Source organism: Pleurodeles waltl, chromosome 1_2 (genome assembly GCF_031143425.1).
Source record: "Pleurodeles waltl isolate 20211129_DDA chromosome 1_2, aPleWal1.hap1.20221129, whole genome shotgun sequence".
Lineage (NCBI taxonomy): Eukaryota > Metazoa > Chordata > Amphibia > Caudata > Salamandridae > Pleurodeles > Pleurodeles waltl.
This window is the reverse complement of record NC_090437.1, coordinates 1223120052-1223147060: the sequence shown is the minus strand read 5'-3', so window position 1 is coordinate 1223147060 and position 27009 is coordinate 1223120052.

The following is a 27009-nucleotide window of genomic DNA, read 5'->3' as shown; positions in this document are numbered from 1 at the left end:
GCCTCTAGAGAGAAGAACAACAAGCATTTTTGGGAACTTTTGTCCAAAAGAGAAAATGGAGGCAGGAACTGCCCTAGTAACTATATACAACCTGAAAGCTGGGTAGAGCATTTTTCCAGCCTTTATGCTCGACCAGAAGGCCCAACGGACACCAATGTAGTCCATTCTCCACCAACGCCACTGGATCCAAACCCCAGTCTGCCCCCCCAAGAGGGGGTCCAGTGTGCCTTCAAGGGTCGTCTTATTTTTAAAATAGAAGAAACCCTTGAGGCTATAAATAGTTTAAAACCTGGCAAAGCACCCGGACCGGATAAACTTCCTGGAGATCTTTACAGATCGGAACCAAATATCTGGTCCTGGTATATTAATTCCATCTCAAATAGTATTGCTGCAGGGGGACAAATCCCAGGTACATGGAAGGGGGCTGAAATTATTCCAATCTATAAAAAAGGAAATGCTAATCTTCCAGCTAATTACAGGCCAATTAGCCTTATAGATTACTTACAAAAGATCTTTGCCAAACAATTCTTACAGAGGCTAACTAGCTGGGTTGAGGATCACCAAATTCTCTCCCAACTACAGGCAGGATTCAGTGTCAAAACCAGCACGGTAGACCAGGTCTTTAGATTGGCCATATTGCATTGGAAATACGTACTTATCGCTAAGCAGCGTTTATATGTAGTATTTATAGATCTGCGATCCGCTTTTGACCTGGTCCCTAGAGCTAAATTATGGGAAGTGTTGGGTAGATTGGGAGTTCCAGAGGACTTACTACTCTTGTTAAAACGATTACATGAAAATACCTATGCCCACGTGAGGTGGGGTGGACAAGGCGAACTGACTGAACCGATCCCAATTAGAAGGGGAGTTCGCCAAGGTTGTGTGCATTTATTAATGAAGTAGTGAAGGCCGTGACCACTTGCCAGAACGATGCCCCTTCTTTGAATGCACCAAAAATTCCCATTCTCCTCTTCGCAGACGACTCGCTCCTCATTTCAAAGACACAAATGGGGCTGCAAATCCTTGTTGACCGATTTAATCTATTCTGTAGCGATCATGGGTTGGAGGTCAACATCAACAAAACTAAACTGATGGTGCTATCCAAAGGCCCCAGCGAAAGATGTTCTATCCATATTGATGGAGTTCCCCTGAAGGAAGTTAGCTCCATAGACTACTTGGGAATCAGGCTAACTAGTAAACTATCATGGGAAGAGCAGATCATAAAGAGCGCAGGGCTGCTACAACATAGTGCTTCATCTATACTGCGCTTTTATCAAAGTTCCTTTACAAAAGTTGTTTCCCCAGGAATCAAAATCTACATAGCTAAGGCACAAGGAGAAGCCCTGTATGGAGCAGAAGTGTGGGGTTTTTCCAATTGTAACAAGATATCAGTGGGGGAAATTATTTTGCAAGGGCCTTGATTGCGTGTCCAAGGACCACATCCCTGTTTCCATTATTTTCAGACTTGGGGTTAAGTCGAGTAGCAGATTTAGTTATCCTAAGACCCCTTCTCTATTGGATCAGGATATGGACTACTCCTGAAATAGATATATATAAGACTTCATTACTCAACTTATTAAAATGCCAAAATGTTAACAACCTCTCCTGGATTCGACACGTGTCCCATTGGTTTTGTTTGTTGGGTCTGGGTGACTACTGGGAAAATCCCCATAATTTAGAGAGACGTCACAAAAATGTTTTAAAGTTAACTTATTGGTCTTATGTCAGGGATAACCATATAACCTGCAAAACACATCGTCGTTTAACCAATTCTTTTATTGATTTTAAATGGTTTCCAAAGTTTGAACCCTATCTGGACATTATACCAGATTTGCAGAGTAAAAGTTTATAAGCAAGGTTTCGGTTTGGCTCTTTTCCCCTGATGTCATTGACCCACAGCTGGCGGCCGACTAGTCTCCCTGACATATGCCCTGCTTGGGGTGGTACTTCTGAAACCACTGAACACTTTATGTTCTTCTGCCCAGCATATGTGATTCCACGATCAAAATGGATTCGCAATACTTGTAGGGCCACGGGATTTAAAAATTGTTCCTCGGCTTTACGGGTGTTAAAAAGTCATACTTCAGCTGATGTAACTCTTGGAGTAAGCAAGTACTTAGTGACAGCATGGCGCATACGTTGCCATTTCCAAAAAGCAATACAAGGTCCCATATAATTGATTTAGATAAGTTCTTAGAGTTGTATGTGTAAATTTGATCTTATCATCTGTTTTAATGATTTTTAAACTAATTCATAGATGTTATAGATGTATTTAAAAGTGATCATTCATTTATTTACTATTTATTGTTTTTGTTGCTTTCATGGTCAATTGATCGAATAAAGCTGTTGATGAAAAGTGTGTTTTTCTAACGTGCAATGTGCTGTCTTCCTAAGGACGAGTAGCTGTATTTTTCCAGAAGCAGGAGATGTGTGTGTAACCGTAGTCAATTCTTTCTCATGAGACCCGCTTTGCTCAAGGAGACATTTTTGTTTAATGCAACAGTGTAATTCGCAACAGGTACAAGGTCGCCTGAACTGGTCAAAGACAATGGAGCTACTGACTGAAGCCGTGTGTGTGACTTTTCCTACCTGCCATCTCACTCGATGAAGACATAAATCACAGGAGCCAATTAACTGTATGGGAACTGTCTTTGGTGAAAATTCTAGTGAGGTGACCACTCAACCATTGGACAGAGATAGTGGTGCACCAAATACTGACCAATGGGAAATTTGAGACTTGTCTGGCAAATTCAATTTAACGTCGTGTCACAAGGAGACATCAGCCATTAGAGGGGCACCCCTGCTGTTACTCTGGCATTTCGTCTTTACCCTTGCTGTTTTCATTCTTCAAACCATCCTCACCTTGTCTTGCCCGATATCTTTTTATTCTCCTCCTTAAGAGGGAAGAACTTTCTGCCCTAGTTTCTGAAACTTTGCTGTTCTATCCTGGCGGATGGCGAATCAACTACTGTCCTGAGGACGAAGACTGATTCTGTATGCTGACCCATTATGGAGGGTAACTATATGATAATGAAATTGTAATTGTCTGCTTGCCTTTCCTTTCTAGGTACCAACTGCTTTTGACAGAGACCATAGTTAGATGTTTTCCAAATTTGTGTTACTAAATTGTTTTGCATGAAGCCCAACATGCTGATGCTAATTCGAGGTTAGTCAAGGAGTTCACAAATATTGGATGCAAACAGAGAAAATGACTGAATCTTTGCTGTGTTGAATAGATGCGCTAATGATACTCTGCTAAATAGATCCATGTTGACGCCGTGTTTTGTCCTTATGTTTATAATCTTTGCTTTACTCAAATCTTATTCGAGTTGCCCCATTATAACACTGTTGATGTGTTTTCTGGTATTGAGACTAATAAACTTGCTTGTACAGTGTAACCAATAGGGAATAAATATCATAAATCTTCCTAAATTTGTGTGGTTATTCATGGCTGAAGGGTCATGTTGCGTTTCAAATTCATATTGATGTGATTAACTAATTTGATTGATTTGTTACTGTGACTATTGATGAGGATATTGATCTATTGATTGACATGCTGGACAGAGATCTCGTCTTAAGGTGTCTCCAATCAGGGTCAAAAGGTTAATTGCCCTAAAACGAGTCCCAGAGTAAGTAAATTACCTAGGGTAGGACACGTTAACAATATCACTAGTATGATCAGTGGCAGTCATGGACAATACCAGTGTCCCTGAAAATTGTGGAGAGAGAGAAAGAAAGAGAGAGAGAGAGTGAGTGAGTGCGTGTGTGTGTGTCCCATGACTCTCTTTAGTATGCTGTCTCTGAAGTATGAATGGAGCAGTCCAGTTAAAGCTTTCCCATAATATAGCTTTTAATTCAGGTCAATGCTGAGGTCTGCATTGGCTTTTTAGGTCAAATGTGAGAAAAGTACAAATTGAAAAAACAAAAAGTGAGAAAACTTTTATAGCAAAAAAGAAATAGGGTGAAAAGAGTTAAAGATAGGACATGATTAGGAGATAGGTTAAAGGATCAAATGTGGAATATGAGAGGATAAGTATGATTATGGTAAGTGTGCAGGATAGAGATATGGCTTAGAGGTAAATTTATGTTTAGGATGAGAATCAGGGTTAGGGTTAATGTTAGATTTATGGTTAAGGCATGGCATATAACTAGTATGGAAGAAAGTGTATTGAAAAGTGTTGAGGTTAGGGTTGGGGCAGCTTTTGTTATAAACTCAAAAAATGGGGAATTGTAAGGAAAATAGGAAATTGTAAGTAAAATGTTTGGAGTTCAGTGTGTCAACGAGTATGATTTTGCGGGGGTTTTCACAAAAGCTTACATTTTACAGAGAGTGGAAAGCAAAGTCATTACAGTTGGTGTTTTCTCACTTTTTTTGTTTCTCGTTTTTTTTTTATGACTTCTCTTTTATAACTTTTGTATTTGCACTTGAAAGTATACATTTCCTCCAAATGATACAGCTTTAAGTTGCTCACTAATCTTTTGTCACTGTTCTAAACGTGATTCCTTTAATGGTCATGTGTGAGGCTAGCATTGTTTGCAAGGGTGTTACCTTGCAGTCTATGAGTCAGTTTGCAGATACAATTCCTCTGCAACATATCATGTGTCCCATAAGTATTGTGGTGTGCATGACAAAACGTATAAGGATGTCTCCTGTTTTGTCTTCAACATATCTCTGTGTGTCACAAGCTGGCAGATGTGTAGCCTGTTTTTTTCTACTGTATGCTCTTTCCACACTGAATGACAGACTTGATGCACTGAAGGAAGCTGTCTCCATTTTACAAATTTCAGGATAGTTGTCGATATACGTCAATGAGAATGGTTAGTGTATTGAATGTGAAGTTGGTCTTTACGAATGTGCAGGACTTTCCTGATGACACTTGTATCTTACTTACAAATCAGCCCTAATTGCCTGGCATGTATATGGGGAAAGAGAAAGGCTACAAGACACATGCACATCCTTCATAGAAACAAATATTACACACCGCTAGTGCTAGGCTCAAACGAGGAGAGGTATATCTCTACCCTCTTAAACCTTGCAAGTATTCCAAAAGATTTCGAGAGGTCACTTCACCCACAGGTTATTGTGGCATGTTACATCATAGGTGATCTCTCCATTCAAAGGTAGGTGAAAGCTCCTTGATAGGCTCAACAGATTGCAGAAGTTTTTTATAAATTATACTGGATAAAAACAGGTATCCACATTTTTTTTTAAATACTTGAGAGTGTGCATGAGAGGTTTCCCTTTCAACAACGGAATACCCTAAATATGAATAAAATATTAAACACTGATGTTTGATGAAAAATGGTTCATCCATTCATGGTGTCTAACCAACAGATTTCAGCCTTGTGCATTGGCCAACAGAGTCAGCGGCCTTCTTTGGGGCTCCTATAATTCCTGCCTACTTTACATTCAAACCATGCAAAATGATGAGGCATAAGGCTGATTGGATTCTACCTGCTGGGAGTATTTCATTTATAAAAGGGAAAACAACACTCAATGTAAAGATTTTATTCACACTTGCTTTAACAGAAACAAGCACACTAAACTCTGTGGACACTGCAAAAACACACACTCATTAACGTGTACTTGGAAATGGTAGTGCACCAAAGCCTTGATGGGGTGCTGTGTGGATGATATGTGTCACTTTTTGGATTCGGGGAAGGACATGTTTGCTATCTTTTGGGTTCCTCCATCAGGGCCTTATCCTTTAAACAAATAATCCCGACACTGACTAGCTGCCTATCGTGCATTTGAAAGGAAAGTTTGGATAGGGCTAGTATATCTATGACAGAGGATATATTTTAAATATCTGCCAAGTTGAGAATTCTAGTGCATTAGAGAATGGGTAGGAACTTTTAATACTTATTTAATGGTATTTAAAGGAATAGAATGATATATTGTGTAGCTCTAACAGGAGACTTAATAATAAATATCTTCTGCTAGAGCATTAAACACCATGACTGCATTATTATTATTATTTCTTGTGTTTACTGACTTGTGAATTAAAAAGGAACACTAAGAAAGAGATGATGAACATTAGCCTTTGAGCTCTCCCTGTCACCCAGTATTTAGAATTTTTGTTGTCAGCTGGTCCCACTAAGTGGTGTCACCCTAAGGGAAGCTGCCTTATCCTGTCTTATGGAATCCCGGGACCTGCGTTAGACTGAAATAATGTAAGCAAGGTGATAAACACATTAGACTTTATCAATTCCCCATTAACTTGTACATGCTAAAGCAATTCATGCTTCATTTTTAAGCCATGAAACCACCAATTCACTCATCCATTGAGTGGGATGGTGGTGTGAACAGGGACATGATCCTATTGTCCATAATGCCAATGTCTTTAAGGATTGTCTGGAAATGTTGGAGTATAGCACAGATATTTTCATCACCAATACAATCTTTATGTTCTCACAGGTCAATGTCCATCATCTTCTCACTTGCTCAGGCTTAATTGTTTCAAAACTGGGTTTCTTCACTTCTTTTCTCCCTCCTACCTATTTTCTATCAATCTTTGGTTCTACTATATTTCCACATTGGTAATCACTCCCTCACGTTCGTCTTCATGGTCATCGATAAGAGAGAGACAGGGGTGGAAGTGCTTGTTCTTTGGTACACCTGGCACTGCTCTCAGTATCCGTGGTCTTAGTGAATATGAAGGCAGTGACAGGGAAAGAAAGTAAACAGACCTTAATGAGTCTTGTTTACTTTCAGCAGTTACCAGTCTGCGCCATTCCTTTGCAAACAAATAGAAGACTGGTACATAACCAAGACATCAAAAGCATCACTTCCACTACCCCTGACATTTTGCTAAATCAACATTCATGCTCCCCTTCTGAGTAATCTCCCACCTTTACTCATGATTCCTCACTTAATTTTAAACTCATCTCAATCTATTCTTTTCAACTTTTGGTACTAGAAAGGAACTACTTCCCTCTTCTAATTTTCATTCCACTATACAAGTCCTTGTCCTGCTGAGGCTGAGCATGTCTAATGCCATCCTGACCAACCTCAATGCTTTTTCTGTTTTTCCCTTTAAGGGTCTGCTCCACTCTGCAGCCTATCTCGTCACTGAAGGAAGGCAATTTGATCACATCATTACTGTTCCTACCTCTTTTCACTGGTTTCCTGTTAACCTCTTTGCTTTTGAATATCTTCCAAACTTTACTGTATCACCCACTAGGAGCTTGTCCTTGGCCATGCTTGTTGTGTGGCTAATACGTAGGTGGAGCAAAGGTGACTAGGAACAAGGACAAGAACTAAGGACAACTTGCATATACATAACCTAACTTGATTTGCTCCAGGATATCTGTCTCGGCCTTGTATTCAGCCTCTCCCATCTTTGGATACCAATCATCTGGACCAGGTTCTTGGAGCTGCTGATATTAAGGTAAATGTTGTTGATAGATGTGAGTGTGCATAAACATTCTCAGGTGATTTAAAGATGAGTTGGGGCTACTTGAGGTGTTCCCTTAAAACTGTACTTAATGATCCATGCCATTGGATATGAGAGCCATTACACAAGGAGCTGGAAAGGTTATGTGATGAAGACATAATTGAAAGTAGTGAGGCTTCAGAACGGCTGGCCGCAATTGTGTTGACAAGAAAGGCCAGTGGAGAGTTACACCTTTTCATTTGCTTGCAGAATCTAAATTCTGCAATCTGGTTGGGTAGACATCCCTTGCCTAACATTGGTGAAAAGTTGGCAATTGTCAGGAAGAGTATATTTTCACCATTGTGGACGTGTTGTTAGCATATCATCAGATTTCTCTTCCCTTACAATCAGATAACTGTCCTCTTTTGTTACACCAGAGGTAAGGGAGTGTAAAGGTACAAATGTATGCCCCTTGCCATAGACTCTGCTGCCAGGGTTTTCAGAGAACCATGCATCAGTTGTTCAAGGTTTAAAATTTCACGTACATCCAGGATGACTTATTGGTATACGGGGAGAGCAGAGAAATTCATGACCAATGTGTTGCAGATTTTTTTTAAAGAAATTGTTCTTATTATAAAGAAAGAAAAACACAAAATTGGGACAACAGAATGGATTTCTTGAGTCACAGATCAGATAGAAATGGGATCACTCCCAACTAAAAGTAGAGCCACTAGAGAAATTCCCATCTCCCCAATACAGGGACCGTCTACATTCCTTTCTGGGACTTGTAGAATATTCTTACAGGTTTGCACCCTTGTTTACTGATAGGCCTACAAATATGAGATGGCTTAGAAAGCAAAAAATCAGAGGTTTGTTTGTCGTGAGGATTGTGACAGGAAATTCTGATATTTAAAAGAAAACATTGCCGTGGCTTCAACACTGAAACCGCTTAACACCAAACATAAGATCTTCATAGGCACTTATGAGAGCAATGGGGGTTTGAGGGAAATGTGGTAATAATTACCTCTGCATCCAGCACACTAAAAGAAGCAGAAACTATTCCGTTATAAAGAAAGAGACTTTGGTATTTTGATGGAAGCATTTTAAGAAATGAGTGTAGGAAACAGAATATATTGATCTTCACCCACCATGTGGTGATACGTGTTTTGCAATTCTAAGCACAATACATCCTAAAATGAGGTTTTGCAACCCTCTGCTGAAAAGTGCAGGCTCAAAGCCAACTTACCAACTAAGGACACGAAAGCCTGATAGACTGTAGCCCATGAACTATATAACCATTACTGGTACTGGTAATGTTCATTCCTGTGAGGCTCATAGAATTACTTGTTGTTAGTGAGTTCTGAGCCTCTTTTCACCATGAAGAGACACACTCAAGAATCGACACTAGAAATATGTTGTGTGATTTTAATTAAAATTAACGTCCTATACTAATGCATATAATGCCTATGGTTGTAACTACAAAGATAAACAAAACAGTGGCAATGAAAACCATTCAACATCAAAAGAACTGCAGCATTGCAACAATTTTTTAGAATTTATCGCCATGTAAAGACTGAGGCAGTCGTTCTCCGGCCCCTTGCTTCTTGCCTTTAGCTAAACGGTCAGTATGTGTTTCTAAGGTAGCTTCTCACCTGCATACCTTAGTGGAACAACTAAAGTGTTGTTCTGAATGAAGAAGGTCGTTGTCCATTTCTGTTCTTGGTAGCTTTGGCAATCCAGCAAGCCAATACAGTCAGGCCAGCCAGGCTGGCTCCAAGGTATGGTGCCTGTGGCCTTCACAAATAGTGTCTACAGCATCTGCTTGCTCAAACTCTTTCTCCAAGGAAGATGAAGATTCCTCTCTGCCTTGTAATTGGCTGTACCCAGCTAAACTACACTTTTCTATACTTTGATAAGGGCAGACTCACATCGAATGGTGTTAAATGCAGGAAATAATATATTATTCTTTGCTTAGGTGGATTGTTATTTTGTATGCTGGCTTTTATTAACCAAATAAAGCCAGTGGTTCCTTCATTTATTTTATATAACCAACAGCCAATTATTCTTACGGATGTAAATGTTGGAAATATGGTGGATGATGTTACTGATCTTCTTCTTTTCTTCCCTTGTCTTTTCTTCCCTAGAACCTTTGTGGTCAGGCCACCGGAATTCCCTCCGAAGAAGAGGAAAATTTACCCAGATGAATATCAAGCTATTTCTGTTTGCTCTAAGATGCCTTTCTATTTAATGTTATCAATACATTATTTAATGTTATCCTACTAAGAAAGTTTGGGGACAGGTGTCATCAGGAACCTCATCCACTCCAGTAAAGAGTGACAGTGAAAGTGGTGAAGAAGGAAAAAATACTTCAGCCATAGATTCCTGCACTCTTCTAATGAGGGATGTGGTAATTTTCTCACGCACAACCAACAATATTGGTTAATTCAAACTTCCGTTTTTATGCCCTATGTTCTATTTTATTAGGACTTTTTTATTGTTATTTTCACTAATACAATTGCAAAACTACAGGTATTAGAAAAAGAGCCATCGCCAACCTCATCACAATTAGGGTAGGCAGGTACATATGGTGTAAGTTGATACTATAGTGTGAGTAAGCCCCCACTGCACTTCCAGATGCATAAAGTATAGGATCAAAAGACAGCCCCAGAAGTTTTCAACATGAAGTTTACAAACTTCATAGGAACTCAGTCAGTCATCTTCATTGTCACCTAACTCTTTCCCGTCTGATGAGGAGGGTAAGTGTGAGCCCTCGGAGACCATGAAATCTGGTTAGGAGTTCCACCCACACCTCCAGATCTGCCTTGGCTCTATCATCGCACCTTCAGTGTCTCAGACATATCTCCTCAGCCACTGCCCATTCAGCCACACTCTCCACCCAGCAATCCATACTGGACCCCAGCTGACCCATCCAAGTGATTGCCACCCGATGCTTAGCCAGAAGCAGCAACAGGTGTGGAAGCCATCTTCTGGACCCCTCAGCTGAGGGATATCTCTCACCAGTCAAACCACAGGGCCTAAGACAAGAGGTATCTGCAACACACCACTCAATTGTTCAGATACTCCAAACGAAAATGCAGATAACCTCGGGCAATCCCATGCTAAATGCAGAAATGAAGCCGCACAGGCAGAACACCTGGGGCAATCGATAGGCTCACTAGGGTCTATTTTATAGAGCATCACAGGATTAACATATGTGTGGTGCAAGAAATTAAACTGGATCAGTTTGAACCTGGCATTACTGGATACCATCTTCACTAAGGAGCACATTCTTGGCCACGGATGTCATCGCGCTGTACCCCTAGATCACCATTCCAAGCCTCCCGAGCAGGAAGTGGGACATATAGCCTATCTGCAGTTATGGCCTTGTATTAGAGGAAAACTAGATGGTGACCCCCATCCAACTTCAACAGACCCCAAAAAGGTCAGTGAAATGGCCGGAGCCACTGGAAACATAGGCCAAAAGTCCGGCTCAATGGCTAAAACTCTATCATATTGAAGGAACTGTCCCACTCCCACCTGGAAGCTGTCCTGCGTGCCTCAAATGTAATAAATTCCTCATTAGGGAATAAGTCTCCCAATGTTTGCATCCACCTTCCCTCCAGCTCGCGACATTCACTGATTCAGACAACATCCAGAAAGCCAGTAAATTCCTGAATACCAATTCGTTGGTGAAAGGGGCTCTTCCCAGGACCACCCAAACTGTGCCTTGCCATATAGATGTAGTGGACGTACAATGTATAGAACCGGCAATGACCACAGTTATCAGGAGTCGTAGGAGGGGTATGACCCTTGCTACATCTTTCAACAGTGATCACTCCCAGTTGCCATCTGCACACCAATGAGTCACATACTGCATCTGGGAGGTCAGGTAATATTGTTCCAGGTTAGGAACCACTAAGCCCCCCTCCTCCAATGAGGGGGCTTAGTGAAATAGGAAGTCCCTTGCCATACTGCTCCATCCCCTGGCCCTAATCAATGTGGCAAGAGGAGAATGCAACTGCCTAAAAATCACCTGGGGTAAAATATTAAAGGCTTGCCGAATAGAAAATAGGCTTCTCAGTAGGAACACTATCTTTGAGTTCGCCACTGAGCCCATGAGGAAAAGAGGGAGTAAGTTCCAGGACTGTACGGAGGAACAAGGGCCCTCCATGATCATTCCAATATTGTATTGGAGGTGCTTCTGCCGTGTGTGGGCTGCCATCACTCCCAAGTACCAGAATTTATCCGTCTCTCACCAGAGAGGTACAGGTGGTAAATTGGTCACTTTACGATCAGCCAAACTTCCCCCATTGGAAACACCAGAGATTTCCTTCGGTTGATCCATAGACCTGATAGTTCCCCAGATTCAGTCAGATAGACTAACAGGATAGGAAGGGACTGCTGTGGTGCCAAAAGATTAAAAAAGCATATCTTAACATACAAGGACACCAGATGAATGACATCTCCTACTTTGATCCTCCATTCTGACGTGAATGTCTAATATGGAAAGCCAGAGGTTTTAGTGCTATAGCAAATAGTAGGGCAAGAGTGGACAACCCTGGCACATTCTCCAGGCTACCTCCCATGACTCAGAACACAGCCAGCCCACTCATACCCTGGCTGTAGGACTAATATATAACAGGCACACCCAGGCATGAAATTGTGCACCAAACCCCATCACCTCCAGCACCTGCATAAGGTTTTGTCAATTTACGGTATCAAATGCTTTAGCAATATCAATGGAAATCACTGCTAGTTCCTCCCTACCCTCCACTTCATATAAGACATGCGTGAGTCACGTTAAGTTCATGATGAGACTATGCCCAGGTATAAATCCACATTGGTCATTGTGCACTATCAGCACAATCACCTGGCATAATCAGAGAGCAAGAGCTTTGCAAAGGACCTTAGTTTCAGTGTTGATCATGGTGAGTGGCCAGTAACCAATCGGGTCTGAGGATATCGGATCTTTGCTTCAGCATCACAGAGATTCAATTCTCTTGCATGGATGGGGAGCACCTGTAGGCAACCAGCCTCCAAGTAGACCTCCAGCAAGTGATGAGTGAGGACAGGGGTGAAGGCCTGGTAAAACTCAGCCAGTAGGCCATCACTGCCTGCTGCCTTACCTCCAGACAATTGCCCCAGTGCCACACAAAGCTCCTCCGGGGTGAGGCCGATTTCCAAGTCACATGTGGCAACCTCCCCCAACAGCCAACCGGAGCTCTCTCCCTCTGTATGGAGGAGATGGCAATAGGATTTCAGAGTACATTTCTCTAGTCTTTCCGAAGGAGGTCAGCTTGTAGTGTGCACCTAACCTCACAAGAAAGGCCCAGGCATCACTCCCCAAGTCACTGGTTTATGGCCTCCATTTCAGTCGACTTTGTGAGTGTTGTGGACCAGTTAAAATTAAAGAAATCTGTTAAAGTTTGTTCCAAATCTCCCAACCCTCGGGGTCCTGGAGAACCCCTGATAATAGCCTCCAGGTTAACGCGAGCTGGGAATACATCCCCATTCAATCTCACACAAAACTGTGGTGTGTGCAGATAATCAAGAGAGAGGTGGGACACCGCAACTAGGCTAAGCCCCAGTGAGGTGGTTAAGAGAATGCGGACTAATCTACTATAAGTGCCTTTGTATTGGGGAATAACAATTCTATTCCAGTGTTGTCGGGTATATAGCTCTCCAGGTGTCACACAGACCTAGCTGGTCACTGACCTGAAGCGCTGTGGTTATCCTTGGTTTGATGTTTAGTTGGTGGGGTATCTATCAAGTGTGCTGTTAAGTACCCAGTTAAAGTCCCCTGCCCATATATCCCGGGAGCCCAGAACTGGTGAGATCAAGACTCGCAGTTTTGAGTAAAATGATTCTTCATCTAGTATGGGTCCATACTTGTTAATAATGGCAACGTCTATCCCATCAAGTTTCCCCTGAACTTGGAGATAATGAGATTCCACATTCACTTCCAGAAAGGATAGGGCACAAGGAACCACTGGTGTCACCCAAATAAGAGCACCACTGGATAAAGTTGAGTCAGTGGCTGTTGGACCTGGCCCTTTTTGCAGGGTCATCCCTAATCTTTTTGCCTCCTTCCTCCTATTTTTGCTGACCTGTTTTTGTTGGCTTTAGAACTCTGAGCACTTTACCACTGCTAACCAGTGCTAAAGTGCATATGCCCTCTGTGTAAATTGTATTGTTGATCGGATTTCCATGATTGGCATATTTGATTTACTGGTAAGTACCTAGTACAGTGCTCTAGAGGTACCCAGGGCCTGTAAATCAAATGCTACTATTGGGCCTGCAGCACTGATTGTGCCACCCATATTGGTAGCCCTGTAATCATGTCCCAGACCTGCCACTTCAGTGTCTGAGTGTGCAGTTTTAAACTGCCAATTCGACGTGGCAAGTGTACCCACTTGCCAGGCCCAAACCGTCCCTTTTCTTACATGTAAGACACCCCTAAGGTAGGCCATAGGTAGCCCCATGGGCAGAGTGCAGTGTATGGTTAAGGTAGGACATATACTAATAATGTGTTTTATATGTCCTAACAGTGAAATACTGCCAAATTTGTTTTTCACTGTTGCAAGCCCTATCCCTCTCATAGGTTAACATGGAGGGGTGCCTTTAAACATGATTAAAGTTTAGATTCCCTTTGAGAGCAGATTGACACATGGAGTTTGGGGTCTCTGAACTCACAATTTAAAAATACATCTTTTAGTAAAGTTGGTTTTGAGATTGTGTTTTTGAAAATGCCACTTTTAGAAAGTGAGCATTTTCTTGCGTAAACCATTCTGTGACTCTGCCTGTTTATAGATTCCCTGTTTGGGTCAGTTTGACAGTTGGGCTGTTTGCACCTCTCTCTAGACAGTGACAGAAAGGGAATTGGGGTGTAGCCTGTGTAGGAAGTTGGCTCTGTATATACTATTTCAAAGTAAGAAATAGTGTGCACAGAGTCCAAGGGTTCCCCTTATGGTAAGATAGTGGCAAAATTAGATAATTATAATGCTCTATTTTGTGGTAGTGTGGTCGAGCAGTAGGCTTATCAGAGGGTAGTGTTAAGCATTTGTTGTACACACACAGGCAATAAATGAGGAACACACACTCAAAGACATTCTCCAGGCCGATGGGTTTTTATATTGAAAAATATATTTTCTTAGTTTATTTTAAGAACCACTGGTTCAAGATTTATATCAAACACTTTAAATGTCAGGTACTTCACTTAGATACTTTAGGAACTTTGAATGAAAACAATATCATGTACTATCTTTGTAAAAATGGCAATAAGCTATTTTCAAAGTGGACACACTGCAAAAATCAACAGTTCCTGGGGAGGTAAGTAAAGGTTAGATTAGGAGGTAAGTAAAACACTTAAAAGTCTCAGTCCTGGGGCATAGGCAGCACACCGTTGGGGGGTTCAAGGCAACCCCAAAGTTACCTCACCAGCAGCTCAGGGTCGGTCAGGTGCAGAGGTCAAAGAGGTACCCAAAACACATAGGCGCCCATGGAGAACAGGGGTGCTCCGGTTCCAGTCTGCCAGCAGGTAAGTACCTATGTCCTCGGGAGGCAGACCCGGGGGGTTTTGTAGAGCACTGGGGGGGACACAAGTAGGCACACAAAGCACACCCTCAGCGGCACAGGGGCGGCCGGGTGCAGTGTGCAAAGCAGGAGTTGGGTTTTGCATGGATTTCAATGGAGGGACCCGGGGGTCACTCTAGCGGTGCAGGCAGACAAAGGGGGGGCTTCTCGGGACTACCACCACCTGGGCAAGGCAGAGGGTCACCTGGGGGTCACTCCTGCGTCAAAGTTTGGTTCCTTCAGGTCCTGGGGGCTGCGGGTGCAGTGTTGGTTCCAGGCATCGGGTCCCTCGTTACCGGCGGTCGTGGGGGCTCTCAGGGGGGTCGTCTCTGGTTACCCACGGGCTCCCAGTCACCGGGGAATCCTCCCTGAGGTGTTGGTTTTCTGCAGGTCGAGCCAGAGGGGGGTTGGGTGCAGAGTGTAGAGTCTCACGCTTCCGGCGGGAAACGTGAAGTCCTTGGAAGATGCTTCTTTTTTGCAAAGAAGTAGCTGGTTATGATCAGGGCCGCTGTTTATGGGAGTTTCTTGGTCCTGTAGACCAAGGCAGTCCTCTGAGGCTTCAGAGGTCACTGGTCCCTATCGGATGCGTCACTGGAGCAGGTTTTCAAAGTTGGAGACAGGCCGGTAGCCTGGGGCCAAATCAGCTGTCGTCTTCCTCCTTCTCTGCAGTAGGTCAGCAGTCTTTCTTCTTTCTTCAGGTTGCAGGAATCTGATTTCCTGGGATCTGGGGAGCCCCTAAATACTGAATGTAGGGGTGTGTTTAGGTCTGGGAGGGCAGTAGCCAATGGCTACTGTCCTTGAGGGTGGCTATAACCTCCTTGTGCCTCCTCCCTGTGGGGAGGGGGGCACATCCCTAATCCTATTGGGGGAATCCTCCAAACTCAAGATGGAGGATTTCTCAAGGCAGGGGTCACCTCAGCTCAGGACACCTTAGGCGCTGTCCTGACTGGTGGGTGACTCCTCCTTGTTTTTCTCATTATCTCCTCCATCCTTGCTGCCAAAAGTGGGGGAAGTGGCCGGAGGGGCGCGCATCTCCACTAGCCGGGATGCCCTGGGGCGCTGTACCAAAAGGGGTGAGCCTTTGAGGCTCACCGCCAGGTGTTACAGTTTCTGCAGGGGGAGGTGAGAAGCACCTCCACCCAGTACAGGCTTTCTTCCTGGCCATAGATTGACAAAGGCACTCTCCCCATGTGGCCAGCAACATGTCTGGTGTGTGGCAGGCTGGCAGAAACTGGTCAGCCTACACTAGAAGTCAGGTAGGTATTCAGGGGGCATCTCTAAGATGCCCTCTGGGTGTATGTTACAATACATTGCACACTGGCATCAGTGTGCATTTATTGTGCTGAGAAGTTTGATACCAAACTTCCCAGTTTTCAGTGTAGCCATTATGGAACTGTGGAGTTCATGTTTGACAAACTCCCAGACCATATACTCTTATGGCTGCCCCGCACTTACAATGTCTAAGGCTTTGCTTAGACACTGTAGGGGCATAGTACTCATGCACATATGCCCTCACCTGTGGTATAGTGCACCCTGCCTTAGGGCTGTAAAGCCTGCTAGAGTGGTGACTTACCTATGCCACAGGCAGTGTGAGGTTGGCATGGCCCTCTGAGGGGAGTGCCATGTCGACTTGGTCATTTTCTCCCCACCAGCACACACAAGCTGTGAAGCAGTGTGCATGTGCTGAGTAGGGGGCCCTAGGGTGGCATAAGACATGCTGCAGCCCTTAGAGACCTTCCCTGGCATCAGGGCCCTTGGTACAAGGGGTACCAGTTACATGGGACTTACCTGAATGGCAGGGTTGTGCCAATTGTGGAGACAAAGGTACAGTTTAGGGAAAGAACACTGGTTAGCAGGGTCCCAGCACACTTTCAAATCATAACTTAACATCAGCAAAGGCAAGAAGTTAGGGGGTAAGCATGCCAAGGAGGCATTTCCTTACAGCCTGCGTATCCTGATGAGCCATCTGTGCTAGGAGGGAGGGGAGGAGTGGTCACTCACTCCTGAAAAGGCTGTGCCTGCCCTCACACCATGCAGTCTCCAACCTCCTGGTGTGTGTCTGGGGCCTGGCCTGGGCAAGGTAGGATTTCACAAACAAGAGAGACTTTCTTTGAAGTAAGCCTACTTCAAAGGCCAAAATGGGTATAAGAAGAGCACCCAAAACCACAGACTTTAGATCACTTCTGGAAATCAAGAGGAACCTCTGCCTGGAGAAGAGATGAAGAGCTGAGGAGAAGTGCTGCCCTGCCTGTGACTCTGCTTTGTGGAGCTATCCTGCAGTTGCTGCTTCTGCCTGGTGAATGGGGACAAAGGCTGGACTTTGTTGTGAATTCGTGCTTGTGAAGAAATCTCAAAGGGCTTGTCCTGAGCTTGCCTCCTATTGCTGAAGTCTCAGGGTGATCAAAGACCTCCCCTGCCAGCACCTGGACTGTCTGCTGAGACTCCTGCCCTGCCAAGTGGTTCCCTATCCAGTTCCTGGGGCCTTGACAGGTGAAGCTGGCAGACCAAGATTGAAAATCCACACACAGACCGCCGTGCGGGGAACTTTCCGACGCAACCTTCAAGACGCGGCTGAGGAAATGACGCACCGCCAGCTTCGAAGCTGAAATCGACACTCCGCCTGCAGCGCAGCTGGAAGATAGACGCACGCTGCTGGAGAAACGACGCGCCACACCTCTAGCGGAGGCTGGTAACATCGCAACCTACACATCGCGGTTTTGCTGATACCGTGTGGCAGGAGTTTCGATGCAAACCTTGCTGGGTGCGGAAAAACGACACCTGCCTCGGACCCGAGTGCTTGCCCGGATCGACGCATCGCTCTCCTGTGGAGAGGAAACATGACGCACGCCGACACGACCGGAGAAGGAGAAACTATGCACGGTCTTGCTTGTGGGTGAGAAATCGACGCATTGCTAACCTTTTTCGACGCACACTCACCCGTGTGTGTTATTTTGATGCTACCCAGGTACCTTTCAATGCTAACAGTGTTTTTACTGTTTACAAAAGGATTTAGGACTCTTTTGCTTTTAAAATTAATACCTTGACTAGTGTATGTTGGATTTTTGTCAGTTTGGTCTTGTTTTGTTTAGATAAATATTTCCCATTTTCCTAAACCTGTGTTCTGTCATTTTGTAGTGTTTTCACTAAGTTACTGTGTGTTGGTACAAATACTTTACACCTAGCCTCTGAAGTTAAGCCTGCCTGCTCATGCCAAGCTACCAAGGGGGTGTTCGGGGGTTAGCTGAGGGTGATTCTCCTTTACCGTTACTAGAGTGAGGGTCCTTGCATGGACAGGGGGGTAACCTGACTGCCAACCAAAGACCCCATTTCTAACAGTGGCATTATAGGTCTGACAGTCTCCTGTAGATGGGCAATATCCACCTTGCATCTTTTAAGCATAGAGCGGACCCTATACCATTTTTTGATACAACCTCAACTCATGCGCAATCTAGGAAAAGAAGCCTGAACATTCCAGGCTTACTCATTGTCATGTGTGGAGCTCAGTGCAGCACTCACCCCCTCCTGTGACATGATAGCAATCAAAACATTTAAAAAAGCATAACAACTCCCAGAACTAATATATCCCTCTCACCCCAGTCTAAAGGGGTTTTGTGATTTTAAAAATTTGTTAATTTTGTTTATATTTTTTATAGTGATTTTTTTCTTCATGTGATGTAATTATTATTAATATTTTGTAATTATTTTTTGGGATGTATAAATTTATATATATATTAATTTGTTTTAATATTATTTCTAAAAATTAATTAATTAAATAAATATTTGTAGATTATATATAGAATTTTTTTAGGTGTTAGAAATTTTTGCATGTGCAATAATGTTTTTTTCATGCAAATTTAATTACTTATTTATTTATATTTCTTTATCTATTTTCTGTGGTATTTTCTTATTTTCCCTATTATAGTCTCTGAGTGAAATAGTCCGTTTTCTATTTTTAGTGCTCTTCCATGTTTACGTTGTTTGACGTCTTCTGTATTCAGTCGGAGGAGCGTCGCGGCCAAGATAGGACGGAAGCGGAGACCTCGTTCAGATAAGTGGGATTATAATTTTTTTTACAGTATGTAGTAGGGTATTTTTATTACTGAAATAGTTGTCGGGGGTAGTTATAAGGTAGGTAGTAGATTTTCGGTGTTTGTTATGTTTCTTATGTATAATTATTTGTTTTCGTATATTTTTGTATACGATAGTGGTTTCGTAAAAGTAAACAAATTTGTTTAGCAGTGTTATATCTTACAAATGATTATACTGCTTTTGTAGTAGTTGGAAAGAATTGTATTTTTTTTGATAAATTTATTTTTGGGATTTTTGAGCGAGTCAGTTGTTCGGTTTATGAAAAACAAATTTAGTTCATTGTAATAGGTTTTGTGATTAATTTTTTCTTTTGTGTTAGTAGTATCCTTCATATCGTTTTCATGTATTTTTCTTGATAGTTAATGTTTTAATTAATGATGTGGCTTTGGTTAGTATGTGATTAATTTTTTTACTTTTTTTTGGTAAAAAAAAGTATATTTGGTATTTTATGTTTTTAAGATATTTTTCGAATTTCTGGTTTGGTAAAGTATTATATTTTATTTCTTTGATTGTTTGTATAGTATATAGAGTTGGTTTTTTTATCATCCATTTAATATGAATATTTTTTAATTGTTTTTGGATGATTAATGTTTTTTTTTTTTCTTTTCTAAGTATGAGATGCTGTTTTCTATATTAATGAAGAAGATTTATTCAGCATCACGTGTTTGGATAAAGACATGAAAACGTCAAAGGTAGGAACAATTTTTGTTTGTGTACATTTAGTGTAAAAAAAAATTGAAAAATGCCAATTTAATTGATGGTGTTTGTTTTTTTTAGAACTGGCAAGTAATTGTTTAGTAGGTTAGTGGTTGTTAGTAATGTAGAATATATGCTAGACTGTTGAGGTAGTCTGATGGTGTTATTGTATCAAATTGTTGTTTTTTTGCCAAAATTATTTCGGTCATTTCTTTGCTTTTTTTACTTGTGCGTGGGTTCAGGCTACCTGACAGTGATTGAGCAAGTCTCATTTCTTGGAAACTTTGTTCCTTTTTCAAAATTTCCATGAAATGATACAGGTTTGGGTGGGGTTTACCTATTACTTTATTGAAGGCGTTGTGCCATCCTTCTATGGCATTATTAGTCTTTTCACCACCTTCTAAACAGGTTTGGTAGCAGTTCCACCATTCTATTGGAAATCTTGGCTTTCGTCTGCGACCAGATCTGTTTAGGTGTCCAATCCAGGTTTGTTCGAAGTAATTTAGTAAGGGTTCTAATTTGTCTTCATTTTGTGTATAATAGTTAGACTCTGTTATTGCGTTGTAATACTCATCTACTTTTGTAGGTGGTACAAAGCATAATGCTGTGAGTTTTTTTAATTCAAATTGTAGTATGCAATCTGAGAAATATTCTCTACTTAGGGATGATTTTTGTATTCTACGCCAATATGCTTGTGAAAAGTGGAAAAAGCATCCTTGAATTTGGGTTTGTGGATATATTTTTAGTATTGTATTTATCATTGATAATTCGAAATCTAGTATTACTTTTCTAGGTGTTTTATTTGATGTTTTGTTTTTGATTGTTGATAAAAATTCACTGTAAGTAGAGGAATGTTTATCAGGCAGTAATGCATACACTAGGGGGATTGTAGTGTTATTTTTTGTGGCATGTATGGTGTAAATTTGAGTGAATGGATGGGGTGTAGATTTAAAGGTTCCATCCATCATCCAAATTTCACTATTTTGTAGGATTAGTAAATTGCATGTTGTGCTGAATATTAAAATTCTTTTTTGAAGGTAATTGTTAGTTCTGGGGGGATGTTAATGTCTTCATAGGTTTGTGGTGTTATATGTTGGGGATTACTTGCCAGTCTTTGTTGTTGAAATATTCTCCTAAGGTTTGGTACAGAAGGCATGCTACCGGAAATCTGTATTGGAATATTTTGTACTACCTCCCTTATAACCTGTCCGCAGGAGTCATTGGAGGTGTGTGCAATGTTTTTTATTTTCTGTATGTTTTCTCTTATCTCAATTTTTATTGCAGAGGCAGAGTGGTTGTGATCTGTAGTTTTAACAACGGTGTTTTCTAGAGTTACAGCTCTGCCTCTACAATGTGAAGAGTAGAATTGTACACACCTCCAATGGCTCCTGAGGTTGACAACCTTGTCTCTGCAATAAAGATAACCTTCATACTTTAGTAGCTGTTTTCCGGTTCTTGAGGTTATGTAACTTGCTTCTCCTTGCGATGCCATTTGTGAAATATCTGTAAATAATATAAAAACAATAGGTTAAAAGAAGTTTGCAGTTTTTATTATTAAATTTGTGGTGGATTTAGTTTACCACTTAGTAAGTTAATTAATATATAATGTGTCCTAGTTGTAAGTGTTTGGTATAGGTGGTTTGTTATCTTTTATATTTGGTGATTGTGTGTTATTTATTGAGGTAAGTAATTTTTGCTTTTAGATTTGTATTTGTGGGTCTATTGTGTTCCTAGTTTTTGTTATGAGGTAAGTAGTTAGTGGACTTGTAATAGTATATTATTTGATAATTATTCTGCAGCACCTATGTTAATGTAAGTATCTAGTGAAGTTGCTTTGATTATTTTTTAATGTTTTGAGTATTTTAATGTGATATGAGGTAAGTAGTTGGTGGAGTAGGAATAGTAATTTTCGTGCTATTTATTGTGTAGCAGGTGCTGTGATGTAAGTATGTGGTGGAGTTGTTATAGTAAATTTTGGGAAACATCCTTTATTACAATGTTTTATTTACGAAGTCGTGGTTAATTAAAGTGTAACAATGCTTTTCTTAACAATGAATACGTTATTTTGTGAGTTAATTATGTATGTTCTGAATAATGAACATGTGTGGTTAAGGTACAAAGAAGGGAGTTGGTGAAGGAGGATTATGCAGCTGACAAGGGGTTTAATTAGGTTAGTGGGGGGTTTTAGGTTTTCGGGAGGGGGTGGGGGTTAGGGGGTTTTAGGTTTTGGGGTGGGGTTGGGGGGTGGGGCGTTTTTGGTTTTGGGGAGGGGGTTGGGGTGAGGGGGTTTTAGGTTTTGGGGTGGGTTTGGGGGGGTGGTGTGTTTTTGGTTTTGGGGAGGGGGTGGAGGGTCAGGGGGTTTTAGGTTTTGGGGTGGGTTTGGGGGGTGGGTCGTTTTTGGTTTTGGGGAAGTGGTGGAGGGTGAGGGTGTTTTAGGTTTTGGGGTGGGGTTGGGGGGTGGGGTGTTTTTGGTTTTGGGGAAGTGGTGGAGCGTGAGGGGGGTTTTAGGTTTTGGGGTGGGTTGGGGGTGGGGTGTTTTTGGTTTTGGGGTGGCGGTGGAGGGGTAGCGGGTTTTCGGTTTTGGGGTGGGGTGGGGTTGGGGGGTGGGGCATTTTTGGTTTTGGGGAGGGGGTTGGGGTGAGGGGGTTTTAGGTTTTGGGGTGGGGTTGGGGGGTGGGGCGTTTTTGGTTTTGGGGAGGGGTGGGGGGGTCAGGAGGTTTTAGGTTTTTGGGCGGGTTTGGGGGGTGGGGCGTTTTTGGTTTTGGGGAGGAGGTGGGGGTTAGGGGGTTTTAGGGTGGGGTTGGGGGGTGGGGCGTTTTTGGTTTTGGGGAGGGGGTGGGGGGTCAGGGGGTTTTAGGTTTTGGGGTGTGGTTGGGGTGGTGGGGTGAGGGATGTAGGGTGAATGGTGCCTATTAGTAATGCTTTTATCAAGAATGCTTTTAGAATGAAATATTGTTGTTAAGGCATTTGTGGTAAAATTATTAGTAGTAAGAACAAGGTTGGTGTTCTGTCCTTGTTGTTAAGGCACTAGTTGTTTTGGAAGTTGGTGTTTTGTTGTAAAATGTATTTATGTTTATTGTTCAGCAGCTGTTTAGAGGTGGAGTGTTTGGTGGAGTTGTAATAGTAATTTTTTTTATATAATATATGTACTGTGTTTGCGAGGTGTTTTTAATTTTCTTGAATTTATGTGTGTTTGGTGTTAAGTTAAGGGGTATTTGAATAAGAATGTTTGTTTAGTTTTATTTAACTATAAAATCTGGTTGTATGTTATAATGAAAATATTATACTTACTTTGAGTATTTTTTCATATTTTACATGTTATATTTTTTGTAATTGATTTATTTCACTTTTTTATGTCTTCTGGTGTTTTGGGGGGTTCTTGGAGTCTGTAAGAAATAAGAAAGAGTGTATTATTTGGTTTATTCTTTTGTTTTATTAATTATTTAGTTTTTTTGATTTAGAAGCAATTTTATTAGTAGGTTTGAAATTTGGTGAATAACATTTGGTTTTTGGTTAAATTTATTAGGTGAATTAATTCCTTTTTTTAAACTAATTTGTAGTTTTAATATTTAATATATTTTTTTTAATTATATTATGGTATTCGTTATTTAACCATTTTTTTAATGCAATTGTTTATGCTTTATTGAAATAGTTTTTGTATAATGGTAATGGTTTACCTTTGATGGTGAAGGTGTGGTGTTTATCTTTTTGGTCAGATTCTTGATATTTATGCCTGTAACAAAATAGTACGAAAGGTACATTAATTATATATTATTTTAGCTGTGGTATAGGTTAGTAAATTTCTTTATAATTATTTATGGATTTTTTACCTTGTTATCTCAGTAGATGGCGGTAGTGGATAAATTATATTTTAATTATTTTCCGTAGTGAGATGCTCGTCTTCTCTGTAAGTTGTTCGGTGTTGTAATGAGTAGAAAATGGAGGTCGATGGTATTTATATGTGTTTTTGTAAGTATTGTTTTATTTGTATATTGAATGTGTTTTGGATGTGTTTTTTTATTGTGAATTCGTTTGTGATCTTAGATATATATAATTGTGGAGTGTATTTGTTTTGTAGTTTGTATTTTTTTTTATGTTCGTTCTCGTTTGTTCAGTAGAGGAAGTACTTCCTGGGTCATGTAGAAAGTGTTGTAGGACTATCGTTTTATATAGTTTTTTTTTTAGTGTTGTGTTTGTTTTATAATTCTTTAAGTATTATTTATTTTGATTTAAAACGGTGTTTATATGTTTTGGATTTTTGTGATGCTTTATTTTTTGTATGTAGGAAATATATTGTTATTTTCGATTTCGTTTTTTTTACGTAGTATTGTAGTGCTTTTAATATTTTATTTATTAATCGTTACTGTTTAGTTGTGATATAAATTATTAATATTTTTCGTTGTTTGGAGTTCGTTTTCAATATATTAGGTGTTTAGGCGTTTTTGGTGTTGGGTAGTGTTTGTTTGGGTATTCGTTGATTGGCTAGTCTTTTGTTTGGGTAGTAGTTATTTTAGGATTCGTTGTTTAAGTATTCGTTGTTTGGGTAGTAGTTTGTTTGGGTACTAGTTATTTGGGGAGTCGTTATTTAGGTAATAATTTTTTTGGGTAGTCGTTGTTTAGGTAGTAGTTATTTGGGGAGTCGTTGTTTAGGTAGTCGTGGTTTACATAGTAGTCGTTTAGTGGAATGTTCGTGATGTAGTGGTTTTCGTAGTCGTTAAATAGGTGTTCGTTGTTCAGGAATAATTTAGTTAATGTTTGTTTTCGTTGTTTAGACTTCGTTGTAAAATAATTAGTTTTATAGGTTTTTTCGGTGTTGGGAAGTCGTTGTTTAAGTAGTAGTTGTTTAGGTAGTAGTGGTTTAGTGTCATATTCATTTTATCATATCTCTTATTGTTTACAAAATTCATATCTAATGCAAAAAATGGTGTATATATACTTGCTTTCTGTTATCAATAATTAGTTACATAAAAACAATTGGCCATACAGAATATAAGTGAAAGAAAGATACGTCACTGAGAGGCTAGAGGTGTGCACTCTGTGGCATAGTATTATAAAAGTAATCAGTATGTCAACAATTCTAAAATCAAAGTTACAGATCCATATTTCATTGTTATAGTATATAGGAGCAATAAATAGTTAAGTGTTTTTTTTTTATTCCTAGGGCAGTTGGTGTTTTCTTTGTGCACAGCAGCACAGCAACTAAGGTTGGTGTTCTGCTTTGTACAAGGGGGGAAGCAGCGCAGAGTCATATTTATAAAAAATGGCCTGCTGCTGTCATTTACGGTGCTGGTGCTCTTAAAGGCTACCTAGCGCCATGCACAACATGTGCATCATGGTGCAGAGTTGTGTGTGTACTGTCTAGCATAGGATTTGTACTGGAAGCATATCCTTCCAGAACAAACTCCTATGCATCGCACATATGCTCTACTATGCGGCACATATGCGATGTGCAGAATGATTGGTAAAATGAAAACATTTGTCCTTGATGTTGTCTGCTTCAAGATTGCGTTATTTTTTGCTACATAGTCCTGCCTGGCTATCCTATTTACTGATTGCAACCCATCAGCGCTAGGCTCACAACCATTCTGAATGCCTCCACCTTTTCTATGCCCTTCCCAGATGCTTCAAAACATGCAAATGTCCCCCCATGCAAAGCTTCTGCGAATCCCTCAACACCCACCATCTATAGACCAATCTCCTTGCTACTGAAGGAGCGTGATTAAAATCTAATAATTAACATGAGAAGCTTGCAATATAATGCTTAGTGAAATCACATAGAAAATGTAAACGTTACTGCATGTGTATGAAATGTGCCCACGGGGAGTTGTCACCATTGTATTCGATGATTAATGAAATTGACTAATAATGAAATATTAATGTACTAATGTATGATTTAGTATTAGTATTAAGAGTTATAAGTTAAGGGTTTGCTAATTAATCACTAGGCCTTAGTTAGCATGAGTCGGGCCTAGCTGCCCGGTTTCATATTAACTGCGTTTTCTAACGGGCAATGTAATGTTTCTTGAAGGACGTGAAGCTGTACTTTTCCAGGAGTTAGAGATGTGTGTGTAACCGTAGTAAATTTTCTCATGAGAACCCAACTTGCTCAAGGAGACATTCTTGTGGAGCGCAACAGTGTAATTCGCAACAGGTACAAGGTCATTTAGACTAGGGATGCCAATGGGACTACTGACTTGAGTAACAAATGTCACTTATTCCTCACCTGACATTCTACCCATTGCAGGCGTCAAACCCAGGAACCAATGAGCTGCGTGAGAACTGTCAAAAGTGGAAAGCTCTAATGGGGTGACCGTTGGACTATTGGATGGAGATAATGATGCACCAAAACTTGCCCAATTGGAAATTAGGGAACTGTAGAACAAGTTTGATATAATGATTTGACACAAGGAGAAAGCAGCCATTCCGAGCCATTTTCTATAGCCATTACATGGCATTCCTTTGCCATAACTATTACGTGCCTTTTGCTATTGCCTAGACACTTTGGGGGTCATTCTAACCCTAGCGGTCAGTGATAAAGCAGCAGCCAACCCGCCAACAGGCAGGCAGTCCAAAAAATGGAATTCTGACCCTGGCGGGAACCGCCAACACACCCTGCCACATTAACACTCCGACCGCCACGGTGGGACCGACAAACAGCGCGGCGGTCACCGCCAACAGGCAGGTGGCAGACAATGTACCGCCCACCCTATCACAACTCACCAATCTGCCACCTTTTCCGGGGCGGGAGCCCCGCCGATAAAAACACGGCGGAAACAGACTACGAACGGGAAAACGCTCACCTATACACACTCCACGAGGAAGGAGGACAGCATGGAGCCCGAATTACACATCCTACCGGCTATTGTCTACCTGCTCATTTACCAGGAGTACGAACGCCGGCGCAGACGACAACGGTGAGTACTGCACCTACGACACAGGGGAGGGGGGAGGGGGAGGAGAAAAGATTACGGGCACACACATACGCGATATACCCATCTCCCCAACCCCCCCCCAATACCTACACACCAATGCAGAGCAACAAGTCAGAGTGACACCCCCAAACCCCCCGGAAGAATGCAAAGACATAATTCAAATGAAGTTTAAAATTTATGGATAAAATAGGTTCATTTAAGTCATGGTAAATATGCCATATGAAATATACAAAAGAAAAAATGAACATAGTGCAAAGTATAAACATAGTCAATAAGTCCGGCACAGTCCGTTCAATATCCATAGTCCGTGGGCCAATGTGTACAAACACATGGGCAAAGCCCAC